The sequence below is a fragment of the Cyprinodon tularosa genome, unplaced genomic scaffold, assembly GCF_016077235.1.
Source record: "Cyprinodon tularosa strain WSP-4 unplaced genomic scaffold, ASM1607723v1 ctg279, whole genome shotgun sequence".
Classification (NCBI taxonomy): Eukaryota; Metazoa; Chordata; class Actinopteri; order Cyprinodontiformes; family Cyprinodontidae; genus Cyprinodon; species Cyprinodon tularosa.
In genome coordinates this window covers 99,068-117,852 of record NW_024038984.1, presented here as the reverse complement: position 1 = coordinate 117,852, position 18,785 = coordinate 99,068, and positions in this window count along the sequence as shown.

Here is an 18,785-nt window from a genome sequence, read left to right as displayed (position 1 = left end):
GCCCTCAACTCCGACCTGCACTGACGGACACTTTTCACCTGGTTTGCATTATTCCCCAAGCCATTGCCCCCCCTCAACTCCGACCTGCACTGTCGGTCACTTTACACCTGTTTTGCACTATCCCCCCCCCCACAATCTGTGCCAGTACTGTTTACATTTCCTTTTCACTGTTTACATTTCCTTTTCACTGTTTACATTTCCTTTAATATATTTATATATATTTTTTGTAACTGTTTACATTTCCTTTTCATTTTCCTTTTAATATATCTATATATTTTTATATATTTTTATTTTATTTTTATTTCACGGTAGCTGTTATGGAAGTCCCAAATCTCATTGTATCTGTCACAGAATATAATGACAATAAAGGCTTTTTGACTTGACTTTGACTTGACTTTGATATCTGGTGACACTGATGATGTAGTTATATTAAATTACAAATATAGTTCTTTGTTCATGCTCTCAGGTGAAAAACAACAACAGGGAGGCTTTAGTTAAACCGTATCACTGAAGGTGATGGTCTGATTCCCCAAGGAAAGAGCTAATTGTGCATTTAAATGGATTAATGAGTTGACATATATTGTCATATCTTATGACATTCTATTGTTAAAAGTGTAAAGAAAAGGTTTAATTAAGTACCACAACTATTAAAAAAAGGCAAGAGGAGCCTTTCGTAAACTAGAAAAGGTTATTGGTGGAAAAATGACTTATTTTTTTGGAAGGTAGAACTAAACAAACAGCTGGCATGAACAATTTAAATCACTTGTGTTGAAGAGTTTGCAAAGAATTCAATAAAATTTTAAGTTACTTTAAAAACCTAAACCTATTTACTGTAAAACCTGGTTTTACAGTAAATTCTATCAAGGTGCTATAAAGGGGACCTGGTGGAGATAAATCCAAAGGTATTATGTCTATCAGCAGACAAAAACAAACTTTTTTTAAGTTTTATGGCATTTTATATTTAGCTTTAATTATTTTGATAATCTTATTGTGTTACTTTTGTTTGTAACAATTTAAGAAAGGCTACCTATTTTAGGTGTTCAATAAATCAATTATTTTATATGGTTACTATATTATTATATCTGTGATGGACTGGCGACCTGTCCAGGTTGTATTACATCTCTCGCCCCTAGACAGTTGAAGTTAGGCACCACAATCCCTCTCTGACCCCAGCTGGGATAAAACATGATGGAAAAGGGATGGATAGATTGATGAATGTTTATTGTATTTTTTTTTTTTTATAATTGTCAAGATAACCTAAATCTCTGTGGCCTTCAACCTCATCTTTCTTTTTTGGCCACCCATTTGAATGTGTTGAGGTGGAAATCCCTTTTTTCCTGAGCCCTGTCAAGAGTTTTACTCTAGAGCTCCTTCATGAGTTTCAGTCTTAATTACTGCATTGGCTCTAGTCCCCTTATTTCTAAAAACTCTTGTACAATATATAAATGGAAAGCTAATTGTAATTACTTGGATATACGTGGATATATTCTCTGCTGAAAATAAAACATTGACTTCTTTATATCAGATCTCATAACAATTCCAAGGCCAATCTGACGACATTGAGAAACCTAAATCAAAAACGTATCTGTAATATTAATGGAATAAGGTTTACGCTGGAAATTTTCTTAGTGTGGCTTTTTAATCTATTAGTAAGTCAAACAGAATAGTAGAACAGTCACATTCCAAGACACTGTTTTCAGAGCTCAACTAGCTGCATCTCGGAGTTACAAAAACTAACCCTACAACTTTCCAATTTTTAAATTAGAAAGGATTTAAAAAGGATAAATGATCCCAAAGGGGCCTTGACAATGACTGACAGTGATTTAATATTGTAAGAGAAGAAATATTTGTACTATACCAGAAAATGCTATCTTAATACAGAGTTAATTGCTAATTCTCCAAACACCCTATAGGTTTTTATCAGATGAAAAGGTTTAAGAGACTTAACAGGGTTTTTTTCTCTGCATTTGGCATCCCTCTCTGCATTTCCTGCCTCTACTCAAGCAGTGACCTACTCGCACTGACTTTCCAAGGCTTATGGGTAAGCAAATTCAGCAGATCTTAACACCTTCTCCGCATTGCACCTGACTGTGTGCGTAAAAAAAATCCCCCTCACATGCACTTTCATGTCCCTCATGCACCTCGTCTAATCCCTCCCCACCCCACCCCACTTTCATCTATGCATCCTTCCTCTTAACTCTTTTCTCTCTCTTTTCTCCCTTCCCTTTCTCCTTTCCTCTCAGGAGGCTGCAGCAAGATTCATTTAGAGCAATGAGCACGAGACATGAATACAGAGCAGAGCTGTGTCACACATATACTCTCATGAAGACTGACACACACATACGCCAACACGAAATGTCTCTTCAACCTTTGAAAGCAATGATGAGCCAGCTGAGTGAGAGTTTTGTAAACACACCTCCACACTGTCACGGGTACCCACAAAGTGATGGACACTATCTTTAACCTTTGAAAGTTATAATGAATAGACAGAGAACATAGAGCTCTATAAGTCTCTCTGCTGCTAAGGCAAACACATTTTTAATTTGTTCTTTATACTTTTGTGCAGTATGTACAAACCTATGTTTGCACATCCAGCAAAAAGTCATCTCCCCTCAAACTTCTCCCTTTAGGGTTTTCAAATATGCCATAAAATGTGATTGTTAATACTACCATTCTCAAAATAAGTAGTCAGGGCAAAACTAATTAACTTATCTTACTTATTTGTAATGTTAAGCAGTGGGTCAAAATGAGGCTGCTGCAAAATTCTGAGGGTTGAGAGATTTAAAGGTCAAGGCTTTGTTTGCTTTGCAGACCTTTTAGCCCAAAAATAGATTTCTCCTCTGGCAGGTGTCTCCACAGTTTATGAAGTAATGGGTATAAGTATGTGTTTTAAGACAGTAAATGAATTCGTGATCCCATCTTAAGCTAAGCCTTAATGTCAAGGTCAGTTTGGATAGCCTTGGTAAGAATTTGAGCCCCGGGATATTCAATAAATGGCACATATCTGCTTAGTCTGTCCAGCTCCTTGCTTCAGGCTAGAGGTGCAGCATAACTGAAATTCCTCCATCTGAATAATATGTCTGATAGAATTTTTAATACATACATAGTATATACAGTTGAGGGCAAACTTTTCAGCCCCCTATGAAAATTTGATGGTAAGGAAAGTTGTTTTGGAGGATTGTAATCAGTACAACAAAACTAATTCTGATAGGTATTTGCTTTTCAAACAGATGGTGGACAGATGGTTTGAAAGAGGATTGAAGGAAGCCATCTTTGTCAAAAGTAGAAACCAAACCTGAACTGAGGGGTTACTTGTGCCTTAAGCTTTCTAGAATCAGCAGTCCTTCATTGAAATTCCTTTATAAGATAGTACATAAGTGGTCTTTTCAGGATTCAACCCAAGTAAAAAGCTCACATCAAACAATATAATCTAATGACCTAGGGGAGGCATGGTCATGTTACATCTGGCATTGAATGCCCCTATCGTGAAGGGCCTTCCTGTGCTTAAATAAAGCAATTTAAAACAACAGGTTATACAATCTTGAACTGTTATAAAAACATTTTATGTAAATCTAATTGCCTTTCATTTTCTCTCTATAATCACAGCAAACAATTTAAGGTTGTTCGTACTTAAGCTTACATTATTCCATATTCACAGAAAAAAAATCTTTTCACGAAAACCCCACAATTAAGCAACACAGTTTTAGTTGACTCAACACCGACTAAAACTATCACAAAGAATAATGACTAAAACCACCTAACCTAAGCCTAAAACTAAAGTTATAGTTATTGTCCTGAAGACGAAAACTATGTCTAAATCTAAGATGGCTCTCAAAAACAACACTGCATTCAATTTAAATTAATTTCAAGCTCTGATTATGATTACACTACACAGCAGTAAACCCATTTAAGAGAGCATGTACTTGTTTACATTTCAATAGATCTTATGTCTGTGCAGTTTCTGTTTCTTAAGATAAACATTGTTTACTCGAGGGTCCTCCAAACATTTTTTGCTGTGCTCACCTTTGGTTTACAAGAAAGTTTTTGTGCCCCTACAGTTGCCCCACCCCACACCTTTTCAATGGTTGAAAATGAAGTCAACAGCAGCAAATTACATATTGCGATAAAACAAACCGCTGAATGTTACCTCAAATCACAAAACTAGCACTATTAAAGTGTAAATATAATTTGTACTGTCTATTTTAATCTATGACAGAGGTAATTTTTTTGTATGATACCTCATGCAATTATTATCTAAGACTGTTGAGACTCAATGGAGCTTAAGTCATAACATGGCTCTATAGAAAAGTAAAAAGTATGCCCCCTTATTTATTTAAAAGTTGCTTTTTTATTATTATTCAAAAAGCTGTTACATATATACATATCTTTGTTAGTTAAATAACATGCTGCTTTTATTTTGCGCATCTCTGGTGTTGCTGCTATTTTTGAATATCCATTACTGTCCATAGCTGTACTGTATATTGGTTATTTATTCTCCAGATGCACAGTATATTGTTAAAACACTTAACAGTACTGTGAGACAATAAAGGGATTTTCTATTCTATTCTATTCAACAATTGTTTTTTTTTTTATTCTTTAAGCATTGCTGCTTGTTTCATTTTCAGAAACACATTTTTAATGGAAGTAAGACCTGTGTACAATTCATAATACTGTAAAAAGCACATTGATCATGTTTATGATTTCTTTGTCATATTAACTTGCAAATGGACATCTGCTGTTCTGACACACGGTGGTTTAATGAGGCACTTTGCTGTGAATCTCCCTGCAGGTGTTGCAATGACCAAGACAAGGGATGTACGGCATGCTGTCACATTTTGTCATCATTGACTGCATTTATGACTCATGAGCATTATTTATCTGGATTTGTGTGCATGAGAAGATGAGAAACACACACACACATGCTAAAACAGAGAGCAGCCTTCGACACAGTACTTCATGTCCTATCAGAGATCAATATTTCATTTGCTCTCCTCTTCTGCTTAGATGCTGACTGGCATCCCTTCCTGAGGGGACAGCTCAGGGACATGCGCACACACACCCTTATTCAGCCAGCCAGCAAACACACACTGAAGCGCTCAGAGCCGTTGTTTTCCTTGACTGACGTTTTAGCCGTGCTGTGCTGACATCTCGTTGACACTCTATCCCTTTCAGACGCACATCACTGTTTACCAACTACGCTGAACAAAATACTGAATGTTTCAGACCGTATGCAACATTGTACACGTGTGTCCTCAATGCTTCTGGTCTGTCATTATTACCAGCTAAACTTGTTTTACTTTTAGATCACTATTTACACATCTAAGCAAAGCCAAATTGTGTGTTTTCCCCGGCCCTTGTGTTTGTACATGTGTTCAATTTTTGAGCTTTCATTTATTTTTTTTCTTTCTCTACTTACTTTTTAGATGGTTGTTTGTTTTTGTGCCAACTAGATCAGGGGAGCTTTGGTATCCTTGTAACCAAGTGAATAGGCACAGTTTTTAAATGAAAATGTATAGCACCACATTGAAAGGAGCACGTAATAGAGAATTGGCATCAAAGAGAGAGTCGGACAAAAGGTAGAGGTGACAGTAGGGACGATTTATGAAAACCGTCAGAATCGTTCGGTTCGACTGTCTCGGTTCGGTTCGCGTGTGTTTCGTTCGGTTCATGCGCTGCTCCTTTTTCTCATAGAGGAAGCGATTACACTCCAGAGCAGAAGGTGGCGGTACTGCGACCAAAGCCAACCGCCAGTAGTAAACAAGAAGAAGAAGAAGCGAAGCAGCTTAGCAGGTAAAAAAATCAGTTGTTGTGGAGAATTGTGTCGGACTGGCGAGTGGGAAAGAACTGGAGTTGAAAGAAAGTTGTGGATAAAAGGGCAACAGTGTGCAAGCATTGTGCAACACGTTTTGTTTATGCTAACAGCAACATGTCATGCTAACCCCGAAATCCCTCATACTCCGTCAGCAACCCCCGCTGCGCTCCAGACCGGCTGCTCAAAGCAAAGTCTACAGCCCCCACTGTGGCTTCGTCTGCTCCCCTCTGAGTTCCTTGGAGATTGTAGAGAGCATGTAACCTGACAAAAGCCAGATGCATGAGCGAAACATGCATCTGGCTGTTGTCAGGTTAGAGAGCATGCGCCAGATGATTAAATTCAAAGCAGCAAAACATACGGAAATTATCCAAGGTTTCCGCGGATCATTTAAAATAATTACAATCCATTATTTTTGGGGGGATTTTTTCGTTAATTTCATAATTTTTTATGGAATTTCGGTGTAACCATCAACATGTATGGAATCGAACCGAAAACCGTGACCAGAAACCGTGAATTGAACCGAACTGTGGATTTTGTGAACCGTTCCACCCCTAGGTGACAGTGAGTGAATTTCAGGGTAGGTCTGATGGAAGGTATAGAGCAGGAGGAAAGAAGACCAGAGGTATGCAAAAAAAAAAGTTGAGTGTGTCTTATCTCTTTGCCCTTGAGTAGGGGTGAGGTTTCTAGCTGTTGTTTTGGTCTACTGATGAAAAGGCATTAGGGAGTACCAGTATTTCTTAGCACCCCTGTGGGGAGGGGCTTTTGGACATGCTAAGAAGTACCCCCCCCCCCCCCCCCCCCCCCCATCTCTGAACCCAAATTACAGTATGTTTTATTGTTGGACTTCTGATCATGACAGTAAGGGATTGTCCATAATGTACACCATGTTCAAGCAGAACCTGTGCACCTGTGCACTTGGCACCAGGATACACTAGGCCAAAGGTTAATGATCGACTTTGTTGTCACATCTTCCTACCTTTGGCCACATGTCTTGGACACTCAGGTAATGAGGGAGTGGGGCTCTCCACCTATCACCACCTGGTGGCAAGTAGTGATGGTCTGCTGGGAATGTCTGGTTTAGCCCTTGGTCAGGATCGTGTGAAATTCCCACCTGCAGCAGAACTTTTCCCATATTTCTGGGGAGACTGGAGACATGGAGTTTGAGTGGGTCATGTTCTATACCTCCAATACTGCTACTGCACATATCTGTGTCATTAAGGTCTGCAGTGCCAGTAATGGTGGCAGTCCCTGAACCTGGTGGTGGACATGGACAGTAAGGATCCTGTCAAACTGAAGAAGGACTGGAAGGATGTTTGGCTTGTGGGAATCCTGAGGCAGCAAGCAAGTATAGTGAACCTAAGCGAGCCACTGCCCTGGTGGTTGAGGAGGCAAAAACTCTGGCCTTGAAAGACTTTGGGCGACCATGGAGAAAGACCCTTAAAGAGGATAATGTTGGACTATAAAAAATATGCTTTAACGATCTCCTCAATCCGACTGACTTGGAGGAAGCAGACACAGGTGCTCGGGATTGGATTCATTCGTCACCCAGGCTAAAATCACCAAGGTGGTTAAAAAGCTCTGAAGTGGCATGGCTTCGGGCATGAGAGATCCACCCTGAGCTCTGGATATTACCAGGCTTGCTTTGCCTGACAAACCTTTTCAATATCGTGGGGAGATTAGGGACAGTGTCCCTTGACTGGCAGACTGGGGTAATAGTTCCTCTTGGTAAGAAGGGTGACTGGAGGGTGTGTTTGAACTCTAGGAGTCACACTTCTTGGCCTCCCCAGGGGACCTATGCCACGATGCTGGAGAGGAGAGTCCATAAGATTGTCGGATCACAGTAGGAGAAGTGTGGTTTTTTTTCTGATCATGAAACAGTGGACCAGCTCTACACTCTCTGCAGGATACTTGAGGGGTAATTGGAGTTTTTGCAACTGGATCACATGTGTTTTGTGGACCTGGAGAAGGCATTAAGCCATGTCCTCCGTGGTGCACTGTGGGGGGTACTCCAGATTTATGCAGTCAGACGCCATTTACTAGGGGCAATCAGGACTCTGTAGAAGTGGAGCAGAAGTTTGGTCTGCATTGCAGACATTAAGTTAGACCTGTACCTTGTGCACGTTGGACTCCAACAGAGCTGCCCTCTGTCCCTGGTCCTATTCACAACCTTTTTTGACAGGATATCAAGGTGCAACCAAGGGCCTGAGGGGGTCTGATTCAGTGACCAGCGGATTTGGTCCCTGCTTTTTGCATAAGAGATGGTTCCACTGGCTCCCTCTTGCCAAGAACTGAGGTAGAAGCCATTCAAAATGTCCCTTTCCAATCAAAGCCAGTCGAATGGCAGCCCTCTTCCCTGCAACTCCCAGCAGAATGCCCTCCAACTTCCAGCCACTGGAGTGACCCTCTCCTTCTCCTGGGCGTAAATATTTTTAGTCTGACTCCACACTTTCACTGAATTACAGGGTCTGACCAGGAGGTAGCTTTTTATCTTCTTAATGTCCACACATCTTGACAGAAAGAATATTTTAGTACAAAGATTGATGTTTAAAAAGGAGTTGTAGGAGACTAGCCAATGGACAGTCAAGAGCAGATGAAGGAAAGTGGGGACATTTTAAATGGCTACTACATTGACAGCCGAGGGAGAAGCAGCCGGGATGAGAACCAGCTGGGGTGAGAACCAGCTGGGGTGAGAACCAGCTGGGGTGAGAACCAGCGCCTTCAAATCTGAGGCCATGGTTCTTGTACGAAAAAAAAAATGGCTTGTCCTTTTTGGTTTGAGGAGAGTTCCTATCTCTAATGGAGGAGTTCAAGTATCTTGAGGTCCTGTTCATGAGTGAAGGGAGAAGGGAGCAGGAGATCAATAGATGGATCGGTGCAGCTGCTTCTCAATGCGGATGCCGCATTGGTCTCATGTGGTAAACAGAGAGCTGAGCAATCTCAATTTTCTGGTTGGTCAATGTTCTTTACCTCACCCATGGTCATGATACCAAAAGAATAAGATTCTGGATACAAGTGGTAGAAATTGGCAGCTCAATCATTCGTGAGAGGCTTTGAGTAGAGTTACATCTCCTCTATATTGAGAGGAGTCAGCTGAGGTGGCCTCGGACATCTATTTCAGATGCCCCCTCGAAGCCTCCCTCAGCAGATATTCTAGTGAGATCTTCACCAGGAGAATTGCCTAGAGGCTGACCCAGGAAAAATGGAGGGATTATATCTTTTGGCTGCTGGAAGCTCCTCTGGCTTCTTCGAGATGAGCTGGAGTCTGTGCAGAGGGAAGTCTGGAAATCTCTGCTGAAGCAGCACCTCCACAATCCAGTCACAGATGTAGTTAAACTGAAAATCTACTTTTTTACAGATAAACTGTAAAATATGTTACTGTGCAATTTCTTAGAAATTTACATGAAATCTTCTTTAATTGGCCTAAAACTGCCTTCATGCTGCCCTTTACTTGAGATGGGCTACTCTGGTTAAATTTCCCATTGGTTATAGGTAAAGCTCAAGTGCATATGTAATGCACAGCCCTTGAAGAAGGTATATTATTTGATTTTTCTAGGAACTTCAAACTGAGAAGTCAGAGTGACATAAGTTTTGAGGTGATAATGTTTCATTTTTTTGTTGTGGATATTCTCCATCATTTGTGTTTGGCCACTACAGCCACTATTACAACCAGTGACAATGATAAAATGTTATTGCGTGCTACTTCAGAATACAAATGGAATAAATGGAATAATAATACAAATGGAATAATATGTGTCTGGGTTACATGGTGCGTTGGAGCTTAAATAGTGTTTTTTTTTAAGTTTTCTTTTTACATTTTAGTCAACATATTGTACATATGAGTCACTTAGATTAGTTTGTGATATCAAATTCATGGCCACTTTTCCTTATACCTGACCACAATTCCACTTAACCTCCTCCTCTAATTACCAGACTTAGCCTTGTTTCCTCACACTGATCATTTGGTGGCATTTTTAAAAACCTATGCTATTATATTTGGCTTAGTTATATTTTTTACATTACAGACACATTCTGGTTTTTAAGCGTATTTATATTTTATTTTTACTGGGTTTTTCCGAGACAAGCCAACTGTAAGTAGTATATAGATGTTAGTATACAACGAAAACTACAATCAAGAAATCCCCTAAACTGAACCTTTCTAACACAAAGTAGGCAACAACATCTCAAGAAGTAATACATAATGGCAATGTTTAAAGAAAATTGAAAGCTGATTTGCTGTAAAAGAAATCAAATGTACCCCTCTAAAATGGATAACACAACTATTTCTTAAGGACCTAGACCCTTGCATATTACATTAAAGGACCATTATCAACAAATGGAGAAATAATGGAAAACAAGAGATGTGATTACTGCAAATCTATCAAGACAAAGCAATCTACTTAAACTGGCAGGGTAAGCCTTAATCAGGGGTGCAAACAAGAGGCCAATCGTATCGATGGAGGAGCTGTAAAAAGGCAGGTGAGAGATTCAAATGGCTGCATGAAATAGTAGCAAGAAGAAAGCCATCCACCCTCTAGCCATGTATGGTGTGAAACTAGCTCTGCAATCCATTCAACAAACCAACAACCCCTAAAAAGTAGGTACAGAAAGTTGATCTTTTAGTGTACCCTTATGAATTTTTGCCAAAAATTGTCAAACCATTTGATAAGCCTTTATAAAAGTCAATTCTAGTAACTCACTTCCAGGAAAGAAAAGTAGCATGAATTATACAACTTTTTTTTTTTTTTTTTTTTTACAGAATTGCTAAACATCTCACATTTATGGAAATAGGCTGATCCAGCAATCCATTTTGGTAGGAATCCAGAAGAAATAGTTAACTTTTAACAACTTTCGTTGCTCGCCATTAAATCATTGTAATCGTGCTTTTAAAACAATTTGATCTGTATTCAGCCGACATATTTTTATGAGAAAAAAGTTCCCAATAATGAAAGATGGAGCTATCCTGTTTAAAGAATTGTCTTTTGTCAAGCTATTGTCAGCTTTTGCACTGAGGAAAACACTGTTATTGAAATTAGACTGATTTTAGTGTATGTGCATCTTTATTAATTTTTTGCGCATGTTTGATGTGCCATCAAAAGGCCACAGATGATGTGTGAGATCTCTGCTGCCTCCATTACTTTCATCACCCTACAGCTATGACAAATGGCACCGTGTTACCAACTCATCTTTGCATAGACAAGTACACACATTTTCCACCTACATACTGTGATGTTATTGTCATCCATCCCTCGAGCGAAGCTGTGACTTCTATCAAGCTTGCTATTGTCAGCTTTTGTCAGTAGGGAAAGAAGATTCTCTTTCTCTAATATATGACCCATCTATACAGACATTTGTCTGTACCCATCCTTATCAAAATTCCTCAGAATAGGTTTGCTCTCCATCGTGTACCATATTATATATTTATTTATCTAATGAAGAACTATATCACTGTATGAGTGAATCTAAGTGCCGCTGTCAGCTCGCTGGGAAATGAGACACTCATTTCCTGTAGTCAACATACACAATGCTGTGATGTTCTAGCCATTGCAGTCCATGCAGGACAGATTTATAAGCTTTACTTTCATGCATACAGAGAGGGGAGGCTTCCTATCTATCAGCTCCCTACCCTCTGTATAAATATTAGCTTATTTGTAGCTGAAGTAAAGCTTCTTTAGCACAAGTGTGAGTGCTGTTATGCATTTACATGAATCTTGACTTATTTTTTGTCCTTGGTTTATTTTTGCTTGTGTTGGAATAGGTGAGGCACGTTTTATAACTAAGCTACTTTCATATATAGGCTTTGAAATGAATGTATGCGAAAGCACTGGTTGGGAATATTTTAAGGTATAAACAATATGTTGATGTAAAGTATTGACATTCTTGTAGATTATCAATCGTTTTCTTCCACAGCTTATCAACACAACGGTCTTGGGAAGTGGTTTGTTGTTTTTGCTTTATTTGTTTAGCATACATATCTTAATAGAAGTTAGAAAAGATTCTTGTTTGTACTTTATTTTAATTTGACAAAAAGGCTTTGAATACTTCATACAAGGCTTTGCCAAAACTATGTAACCTATTCTTTCATAATGTTTGGAAGGTTTGAGCTTGCAGAAAGAAGAGGCTTTACGCAAACCCCATTGTCTCTCTAGATCCATCCAGAGCCCTGGGTTCTCTTTTGTTCACTTCAGCTCAAAAGCCCCATTTTCTAAAGGATTCATGTCTTGGGACTGGATGACCACGGATTGAGGTTAAATGTCTGAGGAGTCATTTTTGACTTTCTACCTGTTTTTGCTTGGGTCCAGTGCTGGCTAAAAATAAAGGACTCATACTAAGAGTATCCATAAAGGGTATCTATATCCTGGTGAATTGTCAATAAGTCCTGCTTTGATCAACCTATTATCTTCCACACTCCTCTACTTAAACAAAACCCCCTGAAAGCCCCTTAAATAGTGGCTCCCTTGAACTATCTGGACTTTAACTTACTCTTATGGTCCCTAACCAATGTTTATATATGGTTTATAATACCATTGCACCACTTTTGACTTAGCTACTGTATAAAAACCTAATACAACAAGAGATTATCAGTAATGCAGGCTTAATTTTGCATGTTAAGCATTCTACATCAGATATAGGCCCTTTTCTTTTTAATACTGGTTTAAATCACAATTCAATCCCTCACAACAAGCATGCATGTAGCAACAATGGAGAGGAAAAACTCCCTTTTAAAAGAAAGAAACCTGCAGCAGAACCAGACTCAGTGTGAATGGCTTCTGTTGAGGCCAATTTCTGGTATAAGAAAATAGAAGTAGACATAAAAAAGGAGCATATATACACAAGTTAAGTGTTAACTACCTCCAGAGGTGGCCCTGTCCAAGAAAGACAAAACCAGGCATATGAACTCCAAGCCAATTTCAATTATCAGAGGATGAAAGAGAGCACATACAGTTAGTCAGTGTAAAAGAAGTAGGACCACACTGTAAAAAAAAAAGCTAAATTTAAACATCTATGAACAGATATGTTGATGGCAGCAGCACAGTTGATATATCAATCCAGGTTGGAGTCACAACTAAACAGAAAAACCAGATGAAGCTACAGTATTATGACAGTAAAAAGCAGAGAAAACATAAACTTATGAGTGGAACTTATAAATACTGTGTTGGGATCTGGAGCTGTACCACCTTCCTCCAGCAGAGTGTGCCGTGGGTCTCCTGGAGCTGGAGTCTTCCAGCACACCTGAGACACATCTACTCATCAGGAGACCTCTCCTTTATAACCAGCTGCCAGACCTTGCTTCGACGCCGCAGTGTTGACCTTAGTTTGCTTAGCAACCTGAGCCTTGAAACTGAAGAATCTTAGTTGTCTCTTGAGAGAGATCAGATTCTAACCTTCCTCTGTTTTTGCCTCACAGGAAACCTGTCTCTAGCCTGAAGCTCTGGATGAGCTTAACCTGCCAAACCTGCCCTGGTGAGCCAACCTGAAGATTCCTATGTGGATTCCCCTGCTGCTCTTAGTGAAGAGCTGGAAACTCTGATCAAAGTCTGCCATTCAAAGTCAGAAGCAAGACGCTGCAGCTGCTCTAGAACTCTGCTGAACAAACAGTCTCTGGACCCAACGGTTCCCTCTCTCTCTCAAAGAGAAGCCCGGACTCAGTCAAGGTATAATCCTGAATTATCAAAGACTCATAACTCATCTGCCTGCCTTCTAATCAAACTATCATCTCTGCAGACTTCAGTGAACCAGCCCGGACCAGTTCCTGACCCAGTACATTATCTTGTGTTTTGTGAAACCTTCAATAAACTCTGTTAAACTTTTACCCAGCCTCCGTTGTGTTCTGCATGTGGGCTAAGAACATTAAACCCATCATGACATACTGCAGAATGGGAGAACAGAGATAAAATGAAACAGTCACGAAAAGTGGGCCCTGTAGGGAGACTCTGGGGCCACCCACACCTGCTATTGAGTATATTTTCCTTTTGAAGAAGCTTTGTAAAGTTTCCTATACAAGCACCAAGGTAAACCTTATGACAACAATTATAGCAGTGTGCTTGTGTAAGCAAATCTGTTTGGATGTCATCTAGCTTTAGACATTTTTTCCCAAAGTTGTATTCGCAAAACATGACAAACAAAAAAAAAAAAGAAAAGAAAAGAAAAAGTGTTTGCAAAAGGAAGAGATATCGGTACAATTCAAGGTGATTGGGTACCTGCTTCCCATTTAGAATTAACAAACAAATGAGAGGGAAAGCCAAAACTCTTCCCTTCTACTTAATAATATTCAATCATTTTGCTTGTTTTTCAAAAAGAAATACAGGGTATTACAGCTAAAAGTCGTGCAGCGATGTTTTGTTTTGTTTTGCTTCAGTCTTTTGCCTCTGGTTGATGTGTTGACATAATAGATATCACTGCATTTCAGTGGTCTAAATATCTTTTGTATTGAGGCTAACGCATCTGCTTGCACCATTGGAAGATGTATTTCCAGGGTTTGTTAATTCATGACAATTCATCTTGCTTGCAAGGTAATACACATATAGCAGAACAAAAATGGAAAGTAGCAGGGTAGCTATTTTTGATGAGGTACGAGAAAGGTAGAGCCACAACAAGGCCAAGGTATTGCCAATAACCCCCAAACTGGCAGGCAAAAAAATGCTATATTTTCTGTCACTGATTGCACTACACTTAAGAAAAATGTTTATTTTGTGAGGACAATATAACTGTGATAAGGAGAATCAAGGGAGTGGGGTATCAGTTAAATAAACCATGTTCACTGGACAGATTTTAAAGATTTCTCTTAGTCTCAGTCTGCTTATAATTCATCCCAATGATGAACAACCTCTACTAATCAAAACGGTAATTTTGAAAATAAGGATGGTCATTAGAGACAGAAATCCCCCAAGACTACCCCAAAAAACTGTCAAAGAATAGATAAATGATGATGATCTGCAAGTCTGACATTGCTGCAGTCAGTATTGTATAGTAATGAATCTGATTTTATAACTTTACAGCTTTGTAAGAGACAACTGGTACTGAGCCACCCTTCAGTTTAAGATGTACAACAAACCTAACTTTGTTAGCGTCCACATTGTGCCTTTGAAATGCTTTGCATACAGATGCAAAACCTTCCAAAGTTTTGCAAGTAGATCCATCAAAAATAAAATCCATCAACTGGATCTTTAGGTGTTTAGATGAAAGCGGTAAAAATAAATCTGTCTTGTTGATGCAGCCATTAACAGTGATAAAAAAAAATGGTTGCACCTGTGATACTCAGCTTTAAGCTTGGCTCTTAGTTTAGCTATGTTTGTTGGGATACACCCATTAGAGGATTCTTTGAGAGGGATCAAATAGCTCTATTTCTGAGATAGACCTTTCGAAGCACCCATTAGAAGTGGACCAAGGCAGTCGGTGAGTTCTCTTATTGGTTTTATGTCTCAGTGGGCATTACTAAGAAGGCTTCGTTTGTTAAAAAAAATATAGTTCTAATGAATTACTTCTTTAAAAAACAAATTGTGATTTCTTATATGAATATACAGTAGATATTGTAAATTTTCTGGCTTTGACATTTTATTAGATATAGCCTTAAATGTTTAAGCAGCCTTAATGCCTCCAAGATTAACCGATTTATTGCATTTTCTTTATACAGTATGGATGCACATTACAGATGTTTATGACATTTTTTGGATTCAATTACTTCATATGCATTAGTTCACATCTTTCAAATGTCAGCATATTTCTTTTTTGCTACAGATACTGTAGGCTATATATTTTCTCTCTGAGTTTATGGTTGTACAAAAGTATTTTATTATTGAAGTCTGGACTACTTTATATTATTTCATTTTCTCTGGGGGGAGTAGTGCAAAGTCAAGCAGCAGGTCTAATTTAAGCTATAAAGCTATATGGCCGTGTGGCTGTATTTAATAAAAGTCATTTGAACCAACCGTCTCTTGAGCTATCCTGGTTTGACTGGCTGAGTCTGTTTCTATATAATGTGAAGTGGCAAACAGAAAATCTGTGATTCTTGTTCCCACTTGTTTCTTAGGATCTCAGAAAAAGGAATGAGAAACAAGTGGGGCAGATGACATTACATGTGGAGTGAATAGGATTTGCTCTATTATGCATCAGATGTTTTGAGCATTTTTATATTTCTATATTATTCTATATCTTTCCCTATAAAATCCCTCCACACAGATTTCTTTAACTTCTTGAGAAAAGTTATGGCACATTTCCTTTTCTTCTCTTTTGATTACCAGCTGTGCATTTTGGCTGTGCACTGAGAGCATCTGGATTTATCATTAAAAGATAATTATGAAAGATGAGATCAAAACTCCCCATATTTATTTAAGCTATTTTTGAACATTTCTACATAAATTTTACTATAAGAGACACTTGGAAATATAAACTTTATACCTAATATTTTCTGACAAGGAAAACTGTTCAAATACCATCGCTGCATCAAGTAACTCAAAAATATCCTGTTCTATTTTGAGATTTATTAAAGTACATTATAAGATAAATGTATGTTTGTCTATTCCAATATCGTTATTGGGCATTCCGATATTCAGAGAGACTGAAGCACATTTTGTATCCATGATGCCCAAGCAGGAGAATCTGTGTCATTCTATCAACAGCAATGTTTCCCCATCAGTCTTTCATACTTTAAAGACTGGTGTCCACCAGTCCAGTTTCCTTGTTAACTTCAATTTAAGAGGTGTCTCAACAAAATAGCTGATTACTTCGGAGTTGAAGGGATATTGACAAAATTTTAATTTTGTTCTTACTTGAAAAAAAAAACAAATTTTTTTAACCTTGTAATTTCATTCCCAATATCAATACAGCTGTTCTGTGAAGTCTTAGGAGTAAGGAATACATTTTTATTTGGCCTTCTTGAATCTAAACATCCTTTGTAAAAGTCATATTCCTCTGGAAATCCACGCTTATTCCATCCATCCATTTTCCATCACGCTCATCCATGCTTCGGTTGCGAGCGGTGCTGGTGGCTCCACCTGTCAATGGGCGAGAGGCGGGGTACACCCTGGACAGGTCGCCAGTCTATCTCAGGGCAACAAAGACTCAAGCAAGACAAACAACCATTCACACCCTAACACCTAAGGAGAAGCCAATTAACCTATCTCCTTTAACATTGGGCTGTGTTCAGCTGTGGGAGGAAGCCGGAGTACCCAGAGAGAACATCACTAATACATTAAAAGTAATAATTAATAAATTGGGTAGAAAAAGTGATGGATGTAAAATTGTCAGCCAGTGTTTAAGTCTTATTTTAAATAAAGCTGTTCAGGATTCAGTGGTTTGTTAAAGAATTTTTCCAAACAAGCAGCCACAAGAGAGCCAAAGAAAACAGTAGATAAGTCATGGGTAAAATCAGGAAGAGGGTTACGGCCCAGCTAAAGCAATGCTGAAAGCATTTAAAATCTCACAGATCACAGTTCAACCTATTTAAAAATAAAGAGCATGACTCGAATGCATACCTAACAAGCTATAACGCCCCACCTAAAGTAAGAGTCAAGAGTGGCAGAATATTTTTCAAAGACGAGACTCTGAACATACAGTACAAGCGATCATAAACAAATTGAAATGTTAGATCATTAATGGGGAAGACCAGAAATAATCCGATGTAGAAACTGTGACAAAACAATTGTTGCTCATAGATGAGCTCTATCCAATATGATTGAGGTTAAGTTGATGTTTATCTTCCAGCAAGAGAATCAGAAAGTCAGAACTATAACTGTTTAATGTATAACTTAGTTCAAAGCAGATTTATGTTTTAAAAAGGCCCTGGCAAACCTCAGATGTAAATTAAGTCTGGATTGAGTTTTTTTTTCCCCCCACACATAATCATTGCTATCATTAAATGTATTTTAACTTGAACTGTTTTCTCTTTTGCAAAGAATCTGTAAACATTTATGAAGATGTATGGGAATACTAAGTAACTATATCACAAAATGTATTTGTAAGTAAACTGCTAATTTCATACGGATAGGACCTTTTATTCCTTTTTCAATATTGCTCAAAATATAATCAGTATTATATATCTTGTAAATAATACAACAAAATATTGTATCTCCTTTCTGTTTATAGTAAGAATATAACCAGAACAGCATCTTTGCGAAGCCTACCTACAATTGTACAGCCTAGTCCAATGCAGCTGTGTAGCATGAAAAATCCATGAGTAAGGTAGGGCATACAGATGCCTCTGTACCTGCTGAGCCCCTTAACAGTGGGGGTGGGGTGTGACTCTGTTGCAGACAAGATGAGACAGACTGAGGGAGGAAGAGAGAGCATTGGGTGAAGGGGAAAGTACACCTGTCAACTACAACCCCTGCAGAGTGATGTGGCAGTTTGTTTAGATGTGTGCACTAACTTCTGTCTCCATGCTTCTGAGTATTTATGGAAAATGTATTCATGTATGTCATTAGGACTGTAGTCTGGTATCAAAGCTACAGTATGGAAGAAAAAGAATCAACAAAGCAGCGTAGAAAGCTGGTGGGACAGGTGGCAAGAGCAAGCACAACATCTGTCAAACTAATGCTTTTGATGCATGTGTTGGTGTTTGTGCGGTAAAAAGTCAGGTGTAGATCATAGGAAAGAGAAATTGAGGACAGCAGAAGGATGGATGAGAAGGTAGGAGGAGCAAGAGAAGAAAGCTGGCAGGGTAAAGAGATAGACAGGAAGGGTAGAGAGAGTGGCAGGGGGAGTGCAGAAAGCCAGAGATAGGGAAAAAGGAGAGAGTGAGCACTGAAAAGGAAGGAGTGCAGGAGGGAAGGTTAGAGGGGAGAGCAGCAGGTACAGTGTGCATCTGTCACCTTCTGCTCCTTGGGGCCAAGAACACCATGGAAGAAGACGGGTGGAGGAAAAGGAGAAAAGGGAGAAAAACTTCTTCATAGGCTGACCTTTTTTATTTTATTTGAGGCTCTCTCCTTGTGTTCCTTAAAAAGCACAGCGATGTTTATAAAATTGTCTTCTTAGAATG